This window comes from Salvia splendens, chromosome 11 (genome assembly GCF_004379255.2).
Source record: "Salvia splendens isolate huo1 chromosome 11, SspV2, whole genome shotgun sequence".
Lineage (NCBI taxonomy): Eukaryota > Viridiplantae > Streptophyta > Magnoliopsida > Lamiales > Lamiaceae > Salvia > Salvia splendens.
In genome coordinates, this window is record NC_056042.1 from 1,293,139 (window position 1) to 1,305,567 (window position 12,429).

A 12,429-nucleotide genomic window follows, 5' to 3' on the forward strand; every position below is an offset into this window, starting at 1 on the left:
GACAAGATACATATATGCGTGAACGATCGATTGAACGATAAGCGAATAATGAATATGAGAAGATGTATTTACGGTCACCATCGTGCGAGGAAATTGTACAGGGAGTACGAGCCCCTTCATAGAGTTTATTGCACAAAATAAATATCGTCAACGAGGAAGAACCTATGAAAGGTGACGAGAAAGAGCCACGTGACGGCGATACGATCGAGAAAAAAATGTGTGATAATACCATGAATATTAGAAAAAAAAATCGTGTGGAAGTTGGAAGACAAAAAGAGAAGGGTTAATAGAAATTTTCATGGGAGAACTTAAGTTAGTCGCTCACGATTTGCAAGTTATGGCGATGAGGGATATCGACGTAATTCTAGGAATGGTTTGGTTAACCATGAATTTTTGCGACGATTCGTTTTAAGGAGAGACAGATATCTCTACAAGCCCCGGGCAAGGAACCCACCTTATGCTATGGAATTTTGATGAACCGGCGAGCATCTATCATCTCCGCGCTTCAAGCTAGTACGTTGGTGAGGTAAGGACATCCCGCTTATCTCGTCTATCTACAAGGAGATGAGAAAGGAGAAAAGAAAATGGAAAACGTAGCCGTCGTGCAGGAATTTCCGGACGTCGCTCCTGAAGCTTTGCCTGGACCACCGCCAGATCGGCAATTGGAGTTCACAATCAATCTAGCACCAGGGTCGGCACCTGTATCTAAGGCACCATACAGAATGGCGCCTAAGGAGTTAGAAGAACTCAAGATACAGCTCCAAGAGCTTATGGACCTGGGATTTATTAGACCCAGTGTTTCACCATGGGGCGCGCCGGTGCTTTTTGTGAAAAAGAAGGATGGATCAATGAGGATGTGCATCGACTATAGAGAGTTGAACAAGATGACCCTCAAGAACAAATATCCACTGCCAAGGATAGATGACCTATTCGATCAACTTCGAGGAGCCGGTGTGTTCTCTAAGATGGACTTGAGGTCCGGGTACCATCAGTTGAGAGTCCGAAGAGAGGACATACCGAAGACGGCTTTTCGTACGAGATATGGTCACTATGAGTTTGTCGTGATGCCGTTTGGTTTGACGAATGCACCCGCGGTATTCATGGACTAGATGAATCGAGTGTTTCATCCCTACTTGGATAAGTTTGTCTTGGTGTTCATTGATGACGTGCTTGTGTACTCGAAGAACGAGAAGGAGCACGAGAAACATCTACGAATCGCCTTGGAAACTTTGAGGAACGAGAAGTTGTACGCCAAATTCAGCAAGTGCGAGTTTTGGCTAAAGGAAGTAAATTTCCTTGGTCACATCGTGTCGAAAGAAGGAATTCGAGTAGATCCCGCTAAGGTTGAGGCGGTGCAACAGTGGAAAGCACCTTCAACACCAAACGAGATTCGGAGTTTTCTAGGTTTGGCGGGATACTATCGAAGGTTTATAGAAGGGTTCTCCAAGATAGCGAGACCTATGACACAACAACTCAAGAAGGGAGTGAAAGTCAGTTGGACTCCCGAGTGCGAGGCTAGTTTCCAACTCTTGAAGGAGAAGCTAACTAGTGCACCAATCTTAGCTGTACCGGAACCTGGAGTGAACTACGTGGTATACACGGACGCTTCGAAGGTGGGACTTGGATGTGTGTTGATGCAAAACAACAAGGTGATTGCTTACGCATCCCGGCAATTGAGGCCGCACGAGTTGAACTACCCAACCCACGATTTGGAGTTAGCAGCAGTGGTACACGCCTTAAAGATATGGAGACATCATCTCTACGGAGTTCGATGTGAGATCTTTACGGACCACAAGAGCCTGAAATACTTCTTCGAGCAAAAGGATTTAAATATGCGACAACGAAGGTGGCTCGAATTGGTGAAGGACTACGATTGTGGCATAAATTACCACCCCGGAAAGGCAAATGTAGTGGCAGATGCCTTGAGCCGGAAGAGTCATTCCCAACTAGCCACTTTTCTCACCAAGGAAGAAAGCTTGGTCCGCGAGTTTTGTAAGATGCGTTTGGAAGTGGTGAGAGCACCGGAAACGGTGGAAGCGCGAATCGCCACTTTAGTTGTTAAGCCTGATCTAAGGACAAGAATCGTTGAAGCGCAACGAATGGATGCGAAACTAGAGGAAGTTCGTATAGAAGTGCGAACCGGCGAATCTGGACGCTTTAGCGAAGAAGGTGACAACGCGCTTACCTTCCAAGGAAGACTGTGCATACGGGACGACGAAGAACTTAAAAACGAGGTGATGAGCGAAGCTCACGAGACCCCTTATACCGCCCACCCAGGAAGTACGAAAATGTACCAAGACTTGAAGAAGTCCTTTTGGTGGAATGGTATGAAGAGGGATATAGCGGCCTTCATGGAGCGCTGCTTAGCCTGCCAACAGGTGAAGGCTCTACATCAACGACCGTATGGGAAGTTGCAACCACTAGAAATCCCCGAGTGGAAGTGGGAGCACATTGCCATGGACTTTGTGACAGCCTTGCCAAAGACGCAAAGAGGGAATACTGCCATCTGGGTAGTTATAGACCGACTCACCAAGAGTGCGCACTTCATACCGATACCCATAACCTATGGATCTAACAAGCTAGCTCAAGTGTACATAAAAGAAATAGTGCGACTACATGGAGTCCCCGTGACGATCACGTCTGACCGTGACCCGAAATTTACGTCAAGATTTTGGATCAGCCTACAACGTGAGCTAGGCACTCGACTGAACTTCAGCACGGCTTTTCACCCGCAGACGGATGGGCAATCCGAAAGAACGATCCAAACCCTCGAGGATATGTTAAGGGCCGTGGTGTTGGACCGAGGAGGGAGTTGGGAGTCCGCACTCCCGTTGATCGAATTCGCCTACAACAACAGTTTCCAGGCAACGATTAACATGGCGCCGTACGAAGCCTTGTACGGGAGAAAGTGTAGATCCCCGCTCTATTGGGACGAAGTCGGTGAGAGAAGGGTACTCGGGACCGACGCAGTTGAAGAAATGGTTGGAATCGTCCGACAAATTCGTACGAGGATAAAAGAAGTTCAAGACAGACAGAAGTCATACGCGGATGCGCGACGAACCGACTTACAATTTCAAGCAGGCGACAAGGTCTTTCTCAAGGTACCCCCGTCGAAAGGGATAACGCGTTTTGGTGTCAAGGGAAAACTAAAACCGCGATTTATTGGACCTTACGAAATCCTCGAAGGAGTGGGTCCTGTTGCATATCACTTGGCGCTACCTCCAAGCCTTGGGAGCGTGCACAACGTCTTTCATGTGTCGCAGTTGCGGAAATACGTGTTTGACCCAAAACACGTGATTCACTACCAAGAAGTCGCGTTGAACTCGGACTTGAGCTACGAGGAGAGACCCCAAATGATTCTAGACCGTAAGGTCAAAAACGTGAGAAATAAACCAGTTGCTTACGTGAAAGTACAGTGGAGAAACCACGGGCACGAAGAAGCCACGTGGGAGCTTGAGGACAAGATGATGGGTTTATACCCAGAACTCTTCCCATGAGAGTACCAAATTTCGGGACGAAATTTCTTTTAAGAGTGGTAGGATGTAACGCCCCACTTTTCGAACCCTAATTTTCGAACCCTAAGACGAATGTATTTATTGCTTTGATTGCAGAAATTAAATGGCGAATTATTATGTGTTTGCTTATGTGACCTAATTTTGTTTTGACCGAGTCAAATTTGTTGATTCTATGACGTGGTTATGATTAATTGATGTGGAATGAAATATATTGCGGTGAATTATATTATTATGGGGAGTGAGATTTAATTAGTATCATAAATAATTACCTTGCCCTTTCATTGTGGAATTTTCGACCACTATTATTTTGAGGAGAGGAATTCTATTTTGTTGGATTTAATTATTTGATTGGGATAATTATCCAATTAAATCCAAAGCCTAATTACCCTATTTAATTCTTGATAAAAATCGGCCCCCACTATTATTCCTAAGGAGATTTCGAAATCTCCTAGCTTGTGGGAGAAGAAGTTATTCATTTATTCAATTGATCCCTTAATTATTTCTTTCCATGTTTTAATTGGAATATCCTAGCAAATCTTGCCTTATCTATTTTATTAAAGATTTGGAAATTATTCCTTGTGGGAGGAATATTTTTACACGCCTATTCCCTATATTTTATGGGAGGATTTTATTAATTTTTATGCTCCGTATTATTTTATTCTGCTCCGTGAAAATACCAAATAAAATCATGGGCTAATTTATTAGCCATGATTTTCGAAAATCCTCCTTATTTCTCCCTCAAATTAACGCCAATCATCCCTCCCCAAATCTCTCAAATCCTCATTTCAATTATTTCCCCAAATCTTGAATTTATTGGGGAATATTGTATTTTTCCAATTCTATAAATAAAATATCAAACCCAAAACCTAAACCTAGCCCCCAAAACTCACGCCCACTTCATTTCACACGCCCCTCCCCTTTTCATCTCCCCCCCACACTTGTTCATCCATTCAACTCAAGATCCCATCGATTTTCCAAGAGATTGTTGAAGAACCAAGGTTTTAATTGCTTCCTACCGATTATTTCGTCCAAGAAAAGGTACATTCAAACCCATATTCTTCAATCCTCTCCATCTAGACTTTCTTTAACTCCCTCATGCATGTAGAGAGTGTAGGTAATGAAGATCTAAGGGTTTAATCGGTGGGAATGTGAAGTCATACGTGTGAGTGCGTTTTGATTGCAATTGCTTGTTGATTTATTGAACCCTCGGTGGTTGATGTGCGATTTCATGAAAATATGTGTTTAAGGACTCTTTTGAGCATGATTGTATATCAAAACCTTGAAAAGATTGATTTTGAATGAGTAGGGATAAACCCTAATTCGAATTTCTATCAGTACGAAAATCTGTGATTTCCGAACAGTGTGTTCTGATGTGTTTTTGACCAACCAAACGAACTCCGATTTGACCGATTCTTTTTCCTGTATAAACTTCGTGATGTCTTCTATATTGTGTGTAAATTTCGACCCTTTTGGTTAAACTATGAATTTATGGTGAATTTTTAAAGTTGACTGCGCGATCCTGCCAAAAACGTGTTTTCTCGACCAGTAGGTTACGCCTTTGGTTTGCCCGACTTAAAGGTGGTATTTTGACATGAAATTTAAACTGAATGTTATTTGATGAGTCTACTGCCTTGTCATAGAGTTTTAGCCCCATCGGAGGTCGGATGATTTTTAAATAATTTTTACAAAAAGGTTGCGCAGAGCTGCCAGATCTCTACTTTGGTTAAACAACTATATTTGTATGCTTGAATGACATACATGAGTTTACATATGTGATGAGGTGATGTGATATGCAAAGATGTGTGATATGGTGTGATTCCTATTGTTGATTGGGAAGGGGAATGATCTAGGACATGCATGATTTTAGTCCATGTTGATGACTAATTGGGAATACCTTATCTAAAGGTGAAAATTCGTGCGCTAAACGTGATATCAAAGGAAAAGCGAAAACTTGAAATCTAAAGGGTCGAGGTGGGCTTCTTTTCTACCCTACGATATGTGTGGGTTTTATTTTATTAAAATCTTTTACGTATGACTGTGGAGAGATAAGGGTGGTTTAAAGTGATTATCATGCCTGATTTGTTTTGACATGCCTATCTGATGTGGCTGTTGCCACTGTTATATAAATCGAATTCGGGTCCTCGTAGGGCCGAAAACCCTACGTGGATTAGTGTACACCTATGGTAGATCGTGTGCTAGCGTACGGGCTGGCCGGTCTAGTGACCTGGTTTGCGGCCGCATTCCTTGTCATGTATTGGCAGATATGGTTGATGACGATGGGGAAAAATGACTGCGCAGTCGCTATTTTGAACAATGGAAAATGTTTCGGTGCCTCGGGTCTTTTAATCTCAAACCCCGATGGTTACCTACGTATGGCATGATAATAATATGTACTCTTACTTAAAATGTTTTCGGCACGAGCCACTGAGTATTTTCAAAAGTACTCAGCCCTGCATATGTTTTCTCTATGTGCAGGTTGAGCAGCGACGAGCGGTTGGTGGTGTTGAGCAGGAATTAATAATAAACTATGGTCGTTTTGAAACTCTGAGTGTCGTCGTGTCTTCACACATGACGTCACTCTTCTCTTGGATGCTTCCGCTGGGATATTTTCTTTACTTGTTTTTACTTAACTATGAATCTTTTTGATTAAATGTTGAAAACTCGTTACTCTTTTATTAATGTCAAACCTTTGGTCTTTTTACTTATCTTAATATAAATGCTTTTGGTCGTTTATTTATTAAACTTAAATTCTTAGTCAAACTTTTATTGAAACCCTAGCCTTCTATGCCCGTTCTTTAAAACCCCTTTAAGTCGCGATCGCCCGCTTTTATTAACCCTAGAGGGCGGGCGTGACACTTATTGTTTTTTAGTATTAATAGACCTTTATCGTTTTTAATCGATAATCACTAGTGTTTTTCCAATTTATCGTTTAGCTGTAATTTTGCTTTTGTTCGGTTTTCAATGTGGTAACTATCAAGAAACTACCATGAACTGATCTCGATCCACCTCAAATAATTTGGGACATTTATTGCCGGACAGAGAGATTGAATCCGACTTATTATCCTTGGAAATATGATTTGTTTTCGATATCAAAATTTCAAGTTTTTAGTTTAAATGTATGGATTATAGTGAATTATAAGCACCTTCTCGTGTTATCTTTTTGTCTTCTTTCTCGAATCGCCATGTATCTAGTATAGAGTCTTGGTTAATTAAAATTCATTGTAGAAGTAAAGTATCAAAATTTCTCCCAAAACCAAATTCCTTTCACCCTATATCTAAGTATTGAGACATCTATGTCTAATGTGGGCCTTTACACAGTAAATATTTACAAAAAATTGAAGAGGAATGGGCTAACTTACATCTAATTTCTGCACATTTTATTTACACAATTGAGGCCCGTTTAGATTCCAATTGCAAAGCCTCAAATTTTATTTGATCTGGTTTAAAAGACTTCTTTTGCGGATATTATTACCAGTATTCGATATTGGGTCATTCATAGCATTACTATACCTTCCCTCCCTTGTTCTGGTCATGGAATACATGAAATAAATCAAAAAATGGATTTTTGTTCAAGAATGAAATCTTATTGGAACTGTCCATAAAGTTTAAATTGCTTTTCAAATATTACGGTGACTAATATTTCGATTACAAATATTTTAACTAAATCATAACCCAACGTAAACCAAGAATACGACATTACAAATACATTCGAAAAAAAGAAAAAGCAAATAAAATATTTATTCGGCGATAATAAGTAGAAAGGCCACAAAACTGGTCCTGCAATTCTGAAAAAGCCCAAATATTTCAATTCTTTACACATTCCCATCTTTCAAAATTATATCCCTCCGCCACCGTCACCGCCGCCGGAAAATCTCCCCATCTCCGTATCCGACCATCTCTCCGGCGCCGGTTTCAGGTCACCGGAAAATTTCTCCGGCGACCGGCCGCCGGAGTACGGATCCCTCCCCGAGCCGCCTCCCCTAGTCGGTGCCGGTGGGGCCCAGGTCGAAGCGGTCTGGCCACATCAGCGTGGCGGAGCGAAACTTCTCGGTCATGCGGCGGCCGCGGCCGGGGCGGTGGCTAAGAAGAGGAAGGCGCCGGCGGGGAGGACGGGGACGCGGGAAGGGTACGGGATGTTGTCGGAGGCGGAGATCTACGAGAAAGTCGAGGCGGCAAAGCAGCGGCAGATGGCGGAGTTTTGAGGAAAAGAGGATGCAGTTTGCTAAGGATTTGGAGCTTCTTAGAACTCGGGTTCAATTCGACAGCTTTAAGAATTTCACAAAGAGTAAGTCATTTTCTCCTCTTCTTTGTTTCATTTCTTGATACTTTGTAAGTTGAATTGATTGATAGTTATGAACTTGCTTAATCATGTATTCCCTACGTCCCATTAGAAATGAAACTTCTTCCTTTTTGGTTTGCTCATTAAAAATGTAACGTTTTTCTCTCTACTTTTTCTTCTTTCTTACTTTACTCTCTTCATTAACTCACAGAACAACACTATATAAAATCTTGTGACGAAAAGTAAATGTTGCATATTTAATGGGACGGAGGGAGTAATTCTTTAAATTTTCCTATGTATTATTGTTAATCTCATCAAATGAACAAGTGTTGTTGCTCTATAGATTACATGGTTTTGAATACTTTAAGATTAGGGAGTATAAAATTTAAGAAAGAAAACAATAAAATTTAAATGTTGTCTTTCCATTACGATGTGTTTCTTCACTGAATTCGACTCACTTAGCTTGCTTGCTTGTGAGGCCGATAGTGAGATTTGAATTCTTGATGCTCGATTATATTTCTCCGAATTCTTACATTATTTTCATTTTCTGTGTAACAGACAATTATTTGTAGAGGTGGCAAAATGGGTTGATCAATTCAGAAAATATAAGTATATGCTCTTCTTAGTTAGTAGCTATGCATATAAGTTTGGCTAATTTTAGATAATCTATAGTTACTCTCTATGTAAAAAACCATGTTGATCATGGAATGCTTTTGATACAATGGTACATTTTGAGCAGTGTGTGTTTTAGCTTTAGCCACGGGGAATGATTTGTATAGTAGTATAAGCTATTAATTTATCTGATTTTGTAACCTTATAGAATTATGGTCGATATTTGTGTTCGTAACATTTTCCTTAAAAGAAAAGAGAAAGCAAAATAAATGTTACTAGATGGGATGGACCATTTGGGCCTGCGAGCCTTTTGGCATTCTTTGAAGGAAAAGCCCTTGCTTTGGGAGTGAGCAAAATAAGCGGACAATATAAGATTTTATAAGGTGATAAACATATATTGATCTCGTTATATATACACTATAGGAAGTGGAGGGTTGTGGAGAAGCGTGGCGGTAGTACCACCAAGCACGCTACATGTGCTTGGTGGGTTATTTTGATCTTGAAATTGAGCTCTATACCAATTCTTCTGTTCCTCTTGCTCCTTTCCCTGGAAGAAATATACATAAATATGAGCTAGGTATTTTGGAGGATCACCTATGTTTATGCGATGTTTCGGATGATATGGAAGTCGTTATTTGAAAAATGAACAACTATGGCTACACAGATTCTTGGGTTAGAGAATATACCTTTGACAACTGACCAAATATCTATGGACTTGTTTCCCCACTCAACGTTTTTGAAAAATGGTGGCCTAGTGTTCGCAACAAGTATAATTAACAGCCTCAATGTTCAACCAACAAGACCATGCTCAGCTCATGAACGACATGATTGAAGAAGTGTGGACCCGTAACCGCCGTCACTGAGTTTGCGTGTTTTTTTAATTCGTATTGTAATGTATTAATTTTTATAAATGAATTGAAGTTTTTTCTCAATTTTTGTAGTTATTTAAATATTCAATTAAAAAAATGCATAGGGCGCGCCTTAGGGCGCCCCACTGCAGGTGGGGGTAGGAGGATAAAACTGATGACGTGGCGCGCCATAGGGTGCGCCTTAGGGCGCTCCATTGTGGAGGGCCTAACTATCAAGAAACTACCATAAAATTAAAATACATTCCTATATATTCACATCTTTTAATTAATTGCAAACTTGTTTTGGGCACACTTGTTTGCATATCATATTGGCTATACGATTATAAAATTATTTGGAATTGTTGGATGAATTGAGTAACACAAATACCACAACTCTTTCATCTTCTTACAACAACTAATGATAGAATTTAAGAAACTAAACAATACTAGAATTTTAGTGCTAGTTTATTGTCTTTGCTACCTTTCCATTACAATGTGTATCTTCACCAGATTCGACTCCCTTAAGCTTGCTTGTTGTGAGGCCGATCCACGGCTCAAACTCGTAGTGAGATTCGAACCCTTGATGCTCGTTTAAATTTCTCCAAATTCTTACATTACTTTTATTCTCTATGTAACAAACAATTACTTGTAGAGGTGGCAAAATGGGATGATCATTTTGGAGAATAAAGTAGAGTAGTTAGTAGCAATTGGCCAATTTTAGATAATCTACATTCAATTTCTATGTAAAAAACCGTGGAATACTTTTGTGACAATGGTATATTTTGTGAGGTGTTTTAATTGTTTTAACGTAGCCATGGGGAATATTTTGTATAGTAGTATAAGCTATTAATTCATCTGATTTTGCAAAATCTTTTTTCACCTCACTTTTCCGATCATCCATGTCACTACGAATATTGACTAGAATCATATTTGGTTGCAAAAATGGATAAAATTAATAGTCGAGTACTTTACAAATAATTATATTTAAATTCATAAACAAAAATTGTTGAAAGTTCAAAAATAAATATTACACGGGATGGGCCATTTGGGCCTGTGAGGTTGTTGGCATTGATTTTTATTCTTTTCTCTATAGGCCCATATAGAAAAGCCCATACTTTATTTAATTTGAAGGAAAATTTCAAACTTGGAATAACCAACCTTATAAAATTTAGGATGTTCCGTTTTGTATTAATTAAAAAATTAATCATTAGGTCAAAATTGAATAATTGTGATGTCCTACAAAATCTCAACTGACAAAAGGCAATTGGATGCTCATAAATCTATGTATATGAAGCCTTTATCAGAGCCGAAACTAGAAGAAGGAGAAAGAAGCAATGGGAATTTGTTGTGGCAAGCCTTTATCAGAGCCTAAGGTTATCTTCATTTACTTGTTATTTTTATTCATTTTCTGTTTCGATTATCTTAAGCCTCTTTAAACATGTGATGCTAATTAAACTCTACTACGATTAATCAATTATAAATAAAATTACACGAATAGTTTTTTTCTTCATCCGCTACTCTTGTCCAATTTGATATATTTAGGTAGTAATAAAGGAAGATTTGTGGAGGAATCTACCGGAAGAGATTACGAGAGAGATCCTAGGAAGACTCCCTCTTATAAGCATGATGTCGTGCAAGCGTGTTTGTAAATCATGGCGCCATCTGATAGGAGGGGTTGAGTTTGTGGCGTCGTATACTCGGAAACCATGGCTGGCTTTCCCTGACGAATACGAATGCTGCTTAGTCAGCGATGGGGCCTTCAAGCCGATTTTGACATTCCAGTTGCATGCTTCCCACATTGGACATTTAAATAGTTATGGTAACAGGCTTGTTGTAATTGATTCGGCTAATGGTTTGCTTTTGATGTGGCATGCATGCGATAGTGTTCTTGTCATATGCAATCCAATGACCCGTGAATATGTCAGGCTTCCTCGCCTGCCTACAAATTCGGGTTTCCTTAAGTCCATATTTGGATTTGGGGTGAGCAAAAGAAGCGGACAATATAAGATTTTATACGGTGATGGAAATGGTTTTTGTTTTATATACACTCTAGTAAGTGGAGGCTTGTGGAGAAGCATCGCAGTAGCAACACCATGCATGCCACCACATGTGCGTGTTGCACCATGTTTGAAAGGAAATCTTCACTGGTTAGTATCTGATTCAGAAGGAAATCTCTTGGTAGGTTGCTTTGATCTTGAAACCGAGCTCTATTCCAATTTTTCTCTTCCACTTGCTCCCTGCCGTGAAAGAGATATACATAAATGTAAGCTACGTATTTTGGAGGATCAACTATGCTTATGCGACGTTTCAGATCAATTGCATGTCGATATTTGGAAGATGAACAAATATGGTGATGCAGATTCTTGGGTTAGAGAATATACATTCGACATCCGAGGAGACATCTTTGGACTTGTTTCCCCACTCAGTGTTTTGGAAAATGGTGACTTGGTGTTCGCAACGAATTTAACTAACAGACTATTTAAGTACTCCAAAAGCACGAATACCGTTGCGACATATGGATATTTTCGACGTGGATATAGCTTTTATTATTCGAGTATCGCTTTCTACACCCCAAGCTTTCTTTCGCTCTCCATCATGGGAATTGACAATGTTGAGTCATTTAAAGGCAAAGCAAATCCATTGATATTTAAATAGATTTTTGCAATGTATTTTTTTTAATTGGTCATTGCATATTATAAAATCTCATTTAACTTCATCCTTATTCATTTTATCATTTCAACTTCCACATCATATCATAAAATTTGATAGTTACAAGTATCATGGAGGCAAAAGATGTGCTTTGCCAGTATATATTACTGAAACAGTCATATTGTATATTTTAACTAAAATACGGTATATATAAACATCGTATCATTATTATCAATTTTTTTGGCATACAAAATTTTCAATGCCAATATCACATTAGTTATTCGATATATATCGTATTATCAGTATTTATTGCTAATTAATTCGGTACATATATACGGTACTTTTAAGATATAGAAATAAAACGATGACCATTTTATTTGTCGAACTATTTCCATAACAAATCATACAGATTATCGACATTGAAATATTTGAAGAAAATTAAAAAATATATGAAAAATATTTGATGAATATTTGAAAGTTTTGGTATGCTATGCTAAGGATTTAGTCACAAATATTCCACAAATTC

At 39.3% G+C, this 12,429-nt stretch overlaps 1 pseudogene; it reads left to right on the forward strand.

Moving 5' to 3' along the window:
* The first annotated feature begins 6,808 nt into the window (after positions 1-6,808).
* Positions 6,809-8,423, forward strand: LOC121756024 (annotated as a pseudogene).
* Positions 8,424-12,429: the final 4,006 nt, after the last annotated feature.